Source organism: Gallus gallus, chromosome 2 (assembly GCF_016699485.2).
Source record: "Gallus gallus isolate bGalGal1 chromosome 2, bGalGal1.mat.broiler.GRCg7b, whole genome shotgun sequence".
Lineage (NCBI taxonomy): Eukaryota > Metazoa > Chordata > Aves > Galliformes > Phasianidae > Gallus > Gallus gallus.
The window spans coordinates 128,949,710-128,957,879 of record NC_052533.1 but is presented as its reverse complement, the minus strand read 5'-3'; positions in this window follow the sequence as shown (position 1 = coordinate 128,957,879).

Below are 8,170 nucleotides of genomic sequence, written 5' to 3'. Positions count from 1 at the left end.
AAAAGGGGTTTATGGGAGGTATCTGCCAACAAACGGCACTGCTGTGATGGGGAAAAAGATAATATTCAGACAGAGGAGCACCTGGCTCTGGCATTCATGGTGGAGCTGCCTTCTGGAGGCAGAGCTCAAGGGTCTATGAACTGCGCTCCCACCACATCTTCTGTTGTGTCTGAGCCCCATCAGATCAACAGCCAGGCCTCTGCTAGGGGGAGGCAGCCATGATCCACTCACTGCATGGAGCCTCCTCAGGTCTCATCAGACAGGTGTGCAGCTGCCTGACTCGCTCTGCGCTGCAGGAACAGGAACCACCAGATGCCGAGACATGCAAACTAGCCTCAGAAATGGTCCGCAGATGTTCAGGCAGTGCTGCATCCATGCTGACATGCTGCAGGGAAGTCTGTGCAGAGTCAGGCTTGCTTACCCAGCATCAAGGTCATCCGTCTATCTGTCTGTGGGTGGTGGACAGTGTGAAGCTGCACGCTAGAGAAACTGCAAGCTTCTTCAATAGAAGACTCCAGGGTTACTTCACTGTAATCTTTCAGTACATGAAGGGGGCTTATAAGCAAGAAGGGGAGCAACTTTTTACATGGTCTAATAGTGATAGAACAAGGGGGAATGGTTTTAAACTAAAATAAGGGAAATTTAGATTAGATGTTAGAAAAAATTCTGGCACAGGCTGCCCAGAGAAGCTGTGGGTGCCCCAGCTATGAATGTTTTCAAAGACAGGTTAGATGGAACCCTGAGCAGCCTGATCTGGTGGGTGGCAGCCCTGCCCACACCTGGGGGTTGGAACTGGGTGCGTGTTAAGGTCCCTTCCAACCTAAGCCATTCTATGATGGCTTTATTCAGAGGACCACAAAGTCTCTCTCTTTGTGCAGATCTTCTGTGCATAATTTCCTATAGAAATATACACAGAACCTCACTGGATTCCTCTGTGTAAAACCATCTTGGCACTTGTATGAGTCACAAGAAGGCTTATAGTTACCTGCCTCCTATCCACATAGCTCAGTCATTTGAGCAAATGGAGTAACTTGATAGCAGTAATGGAATTCAATTTGCTATACAAACAAGGAACCGAGTGGGAAGGTGACTAACATTTCCCCAGCAGGTTTCACAGATGGCATTAATGAAATCTTGTTATGTACAGGTTTTGGAAGTTAATGTGCTCCAGCCTACAAAGACCTATGTTATCTTCTGTTGTCGTTCCAGTTCTCATCCTCCAGCTGGCGGATGTCTCTCCAGCCCTACTGTCTCTCAGTAGCTCCTTCTCATTTGAGAAACATTACATTTTTCTTTTTGTCAGTGCTGAGGCCACATAGGAAGTGAGTCTGGCAATGGGAACACTGGGAGAGTTCAGGACTTCCCACTCAGGTTCTGCAGGAGATGCCCTAAGACAGATGTTGCCCAGCTCTTGATGAAGTTACTGAGGTGCTCTGCTTGGAGAGCACATCAGTTCCTCACGTACACCAGAACTTTGCAGATAGGTTGTGCTCAGTGCAGATTCAGACTCCAGCAGGTTTCTAGTGATTTCTCCCTCCTTCTTGATTTCACTGACTAAACCTGGAGGCATTTTCCTGGAAACAAGAACAGAATGGCTTAGGGCAATCAATACCAAGTGAATGATCTTTGCTTCCCAGCACACAGAGTTGACAGCTTCTCAGAAAAGCCTGTGTTATAATCTTAATATAGGAAAAACAGCATGTATTACATAACTTTTATGATACCTTAATAAGAAATTTTGCTGACACAGGCACCCTTTCAATAAAACCTGGCCAGTCTGCCAAAGTAACCAGCACCTGGAATTAGAGTATGGTGAGGAGTTTAGCAGCCTTAGCTGTGAGCTCTGTGTGTCATACTGCGTCATATAGCATTGTGTGAAGCGATACCTTCGCTCCTTCTATCAGAATGCATTTTCATACATAAATTAAGTCTCTAAAACACACCTCTAAATATAAATGTTGTTTTCCTTCCTTAAAAACTCCACTGTTTTTGTTATATGATTGCAAAAGGCGGGGAGGAGGAAGGATGAGCCCTTTCTTCAGTCACACTGTTAATGCATTTTGCTTCCTCTCAACCTAGTAGCTGAGCAAGTTATACCAGAGACATAATCTAAATATGTTTGTTTTTGGCTATATAAAGGTCTTGTCTAACCAGAGTGAAGAATGTGGACATTCTCACTGGTACCCAGCAAAGCTCTTTTAAGTATGATTAAGGGTTTTAAGCATGTGCTCAAATATATCACCGACTAGGGATGCAGCTGCTCAGATGTGTAAGTACTCTGCTCACCTCGCTCTGGAGATATTGTTAACATTTCAGTTAATGTAATGTTAATTTTCTGACCTTTCTCTGGTGCCACTTCAAACAATTACAGTATTGCAGTTTTTTTTTAACACGAAGAGTTTAAGAGATTTAGAGCATAGTTCAAATCTCAGGTCATTTTCAGATGTTTTTCAATGGAGTTAGCAGGGAGGTTTCAGCAGTGGGAGCTGTCAGCTCCCCTCCAAGTTCTGCTGGCTGCTACCACCCACATGACAGATGCGATGGGACATGTCATGTGCTGTCCCCTCAGTGCCCATGCTCCATGCCATGGCCAGTTTAAACTCATCCATCCCAGAAATTTTCACAGCCTGCCTGGGCTATGAACTGCAATACCATTCTCTCATTCAACTTTTATCGTAGATGTCCTTCCTGGGAAGATGGAAAACACCACGACCACATTTGCTTACTGTGTGAAGATGCGCCTTGTGCTCATGCAAAAGGGAGGAAGGCTCTAAAATATTCAGCAACTGTCATGAAGAAATTTAGCTCTGAGATACAGGGGCTTTGTGGCTCTGGTGCTTGGATACTACACATGAGCAGTTTTATGCTGGCTTGAGCTCTTTCCTGCTGGTACATCTAAAAGCGTCATAACTGAATTATATTGTTGGAACATTGTACCAAAGTTTGACTTAATGTAACCTAAATATTACAGATTTGCCAATTACATAGTTTGATGTTGGCTGATTCAGTTATAAGGTTCAAGAAGCTCTTATTATTTTGCATTTAAAACACATTATTCATAATTTGGTGAAATTTAGGAGTAAATAGCCAGTAGATGGCACCAATAAATCCTGTTGTGAGACTTAAAGTTGAAATATTTTTCTGAAATGTGCTTGAAGATCAAAAAAAACCCACACAAAATCAAATTATTAAGATATTTGATTCTAATCAGTTTACAGTAATAGTCAAGAAAATGTTTCAGTTCATGGGCAGAATGTGTTTTCTAAGTCATTTAATTGAATGCATAAACTCATGAGAAAGGCTTACAAAGAGCACATAAGTGTTTTATAGTAATTTCAGAGTTCTTTGGTAAATCCAGCCTTTGATCACTTGATGCCTTCTGAGCACTTCTCCAATCACATCCAGCTCAGTCAGGTTAAACCTTCCTTTATAACACTCATTTTCCCTCATAAAGCCTTTAAACTGTGCCCCCCTGACAGCAACAGTGAAAACCAGAAAAGGAAGTGCTGTGGGAACAGCAAAAGGTTTGTGCATTGACATGTGCTAACTGCTGGGTGCTTGGAACCCAGGTCAACTTCTCCCCTAAACAAAGCATGACCTATTTAGACTTCAGTCCTTCTGAACATTATGGCTGCGTGGTTTGTGGCACCCACATAGGCACGCATAAGATGTTGATTTTCGTTATGCTAGAAGGATCTCATCCTTCATTTGTCTGTAAATGACAACACCGTGCATTCACCGTGTTGCTTTAATAAAACAGTGATTATGCTAATAATATTCCTTTCCTAACAGGTTACCTCGCCGAGCCTCAGATATTCAGCACAATGCAAAGTAAACAGGAAATACGCCCTTAAAAAGATCTTTTTTTTTTCTGAGGATGATCAAGGAGATTTCATTCCTTGTAGACTTTTAGCAGACTTCACTCCTGCTAAATCTGCGACTTGTCTTTTTGGGTGACATTAACAGTAGCAGAGATGGTGGGCGTTTTCCCCCCAGCAGCTCCTCTTATCTCATTCTGTACTCTGGAGAATGTCACAAAGGCTGAGGGAAAGGAAATCAGTGCTACCGGGCATGAGTCATTTCCAGTGGCTAACACTGATGGAAGCCAAACACTTCACTACAGTGGACCAGAAGGGTAGTGAGTCTGCTGACTACAAAATAGCAAATACTGGCTTCATTGAGTGTGCTGTAGTTTTATTCTTTGTTACTTCAAAAATATAACGGTGAAATAACTTGAATCAATCTGCCCCTGTCTATGTGATATGCAGTTATCAAAGGAGGATTGCCTTTACATTGATTTCAAATGCTGCTTTTTATGTTCATAGTTTAAGATACTTTTTAAACATGAGAATGCCAGGGATACAACAAAACAACAGCTTTTGGATTTCAGGCAGTAACTACTTCAAGGTGATTCTGAAGGTACTGATCAACGCAGTGAAAGCAAACTACGGAGCACTTATAGCACCATGCCAGGTATTGTTATTTACACCTATCCCATGCCCAGATGTGTATTGTCTTCCCATAATAACAACACAGTTCCGCAGTGACTTCCCAAATTCTTCAATTCTATGGGATAAAGTTAATGTTTAAACATGAAGTCAAAAATACCAAGATCCCTGTATCCAACTTCTTGATATATTGCTTTGTATTAAAACCTGTCATTCTAATCCTTTTTATAACAATAAAATTATTTGAGTCTTGTAGTTTTAATATCAGAATTCACAAATCGATCTTCTCCACAGGTACTCCTGAGCTATTACAAAATAGAAACAGCATGAAGAATACTAAATACATTTTCAGCTGAGACGTAGAGTTTTGTCTGAGATCAATGCAGAGCACAAAAATGAGTCACGCTTCAGATCCTAGGGTAACTGTAACCATGTGATAACTGATTTGTTGGCTTAATAAAGTCTGGTGCAATCCAGGACTGGAGTCAGCATTACTGCTTTAAACTAGGATTTGTGAAATATGCTTATGGAACCCATTATACCATGTCCTGGGAGACAGTGCTGACCACTGTTAACACTTATGAATTACAGAAACCTAATTTTCTCAGCCTCCTTCCGTGTCTTTTAATCCTTGTTATTTGGGATCATCCATTATATCACTCGTTCATATCTAGAAATGAGGCCTTTCCATCCAAGAAATTGTAGTAAAAAACATTATGGAGCCAACTTTCTAAGTGTGAAAGCATTTCAAATACAAATTAGGGCAGAAAAAGGAAATGTGCAGTGCTGTTAAATAAAGAAATAATAATAGATAAAGCTAATAATGAATGGGAAAGAAAAGACTCAAAGATGTGGCAGCAATAACCTCAGTATGGCTTAAACAACAGCAGCAAAAGCTTCATTAGTTGATTCTAAGCACAGAAATGCAGTTGTTTGAATATGCTTAATGCCCAAATTTGTCTTCCCATCTAGCATAGAAGAATTTCAGTCATTCTGATATTGTCAGCTATGACTGACAGAGAATTTGAGAGTCTGAGAAGGGGTTGGCCATATTCAGTTACACACTTTTACATTATTATTATTCTTTTTTTAACAACGGGTGCTTGTTTCCATGTATGTGCTTTTATTCTCTTTCTTGGACTTTTTGCCATGTAGCTGGGTACATTTAACTTGAAGTGGAAAGGGGAGGCCAAAAGCCAAAAAGCAAAGCGTTGAGTAGAGGGAAGACCAGAAGTAAGGGGTGAAGGGAGAGGTCAGGCTTCTCTGTGGCAGTAGGATCAGAAGCAGAGAAGGGCCAGGAAGACTGAGCAGGGCAGACACAGGAGGCTGGGCAAGAGTCTGCTTGCTGGATGGGGATGAATCATATCAAGCTTACTTTGGGGCTAAGCTAAGGATCTTGAAATGTATTCTGAATGCAAAACAAAGCAAAATGTGACATATAAACTAATAGAAAAATTAAACAGTCTTGAGACACAAGGTGGGATTTGTGTGTGACTGTGACACAGGAATCCTGATCTCCCCTTCTCAGAGTGCTGACTCATGAAGAGCTGCAATCTTGGTTTCTAAACTGAAAAAGTGGCTTGTAAGTATCCCTAAAGCTTTCTCTTTTATGAAGAAAAATGGGAGGCACTCATACTGTCACCTCTTGGATCCTGAATAGCTTCTGTGAGGCAGAGATGCTTAGGAATCATGGGGGATTTGTCTGGCCTTCCTTGCCAACAGCAGACTTATCAGTATGGTCATCTTTGTCCTGAGAGGACTCAAACTGCCTTTGAATGATAGAGATGCCCATATTTCCTTCCATGGAGATGCTCACAAACACTGATACAAAGTCCCTGACTGACAGTAGCATACTCACAGCAGCAGAGGACAATGATTTTGCAATAGCTAGGTGTTCATTGTTGATTTTAACTGTCTTACAAGTCTGCCTCAGAGACTTGGCTTTATTCTTGCAGTGCTGCAAATTCCATTTATACCTGTACTGGCCCATTTGGGCAAAAATGACTGGTGAGTCATCATTTCCACCAGTGGTCACTTCATGCACTGATTCTTTACTACAATTTTCTAGCAGGCCAATGACCACCTAAGAGGTTCAGTTGAGATCACAATATGCTAGAAGTATACGTTCTCCTAGAACATGTTTTTTTTTTATGGTTGATACATTTGGGATGAGGTTCTGTGCCTGATCCAGCTCTTTAGTGGTATCAAGCTGTAGGACTGATGATTTTCATGGTGAGAAATGAAAGTGAGCAAAACAATCTTGATGGAGAAGCTGATCTTGGCTTATAGCTGATACAGGCCCAAAGATGTCAATAGCACTCAAGGGTTTAGTCCAAGCCAAGCCGTCCAAGGGGAACAGAAACATTCATGGACTGTAATACTGTTTTTAGAGGTCAGAACGACAATGGAAGTGCCATACCAAAGGAACAGAGACAGATCCTGGGACCTTTTCAAAATGTCACTAATACAAAATGAATAGACAAGATCAAATTCAGTTTAATTCAACTCAATTTCTACTGGAAATGCAATTAGAGAAATGCACATACAGTTTTTCAGCCTGATTCTTACGTGCATAAATCCAATGTTACTGTCTTCATGCATCGAATGTCCTAACAGCTAGCACAGAGTAAGAACTGAAAAGAGGTATCTAGGAGCTTAACTCTTCATACTCAAAAGCAGGTATTTGTTCCTGTACAAACAAGTGCCACAGAGTAATTTATATTAAAAACAGGTATTGCTGTTTTTAATAGAAGACAGAGAACAATTTCTGTTACAATATAAAAAAAAATTATGTATTCATGGATTTACACTGATATAACTAGCATCAGGATTTAATCCGATGGTCTGACATTTCCATAATTCCATAATTCATGTGTTTTCCTCTTTCCATTTTCCTCTTTGTGCATGCTTTGGCAAGACGTACATGTTTCTGCATCTCTGCCAATTGCATTGTGCTATGCCTTCAGAAGCAAATCCAAGGTTTCTACATGCCTGGGAGTAAAGAAAATAATTCAGCTAAGCTTTTGTTCCAGCTCTGCATGAGTTGTGTGAGTGAAACCATCAAAAGCAAGGAAAGAATTTGCATATTTCTACTGATTTGGAAGAACCCAATGCTACTCTACATTCAGGAGCTCTAGCTACATTTAAAAAAAAAAGAGAGAGGGAGAGAGAAGAAAAATGTGCATTACTCAAGCTTTCTACTTTCATATTAATTCACAGTAAACAACATGTTTTCTTCTTGATTATAGGCTATTGTAGGAGAACAGCAGCGGCGTAATACATGTTGCTAGGATAAAGAGAGGGGCTGTTTTCACTTGTAAACCTGCACCAAAGCAATTTGATTTTATATTTTATAAAATTATGTAAACAAGAACTAAGGGAGAAAATCATGGAGTTGCAACAATTTACACCGAATTGCTCTGGTGTGTATAAGCAAGGCTTGAACTTGCCTGCCATGTGAAGAAGAAAATCATTTTTTCTTTTATTTCAGAGACAGCTGAAGTGCAAGGTGCTATTTCTTTTCCAGGAGTCTGACAAGCAGCCCAAGAGTGGTGTCAAGATATACATATTTATTGCCAAAAGATGGTCACTTGGGTTTGCTCAAGCAAACCTCTCGTAAGTTTTTGAGAGAACAGAAATGTATCTAAGAATTCAGTAGCACTGACTTAAAGTATGTGGGGTAAATGCCATTTGAATTCAAAGAGAAACAATTCAAAAAACTG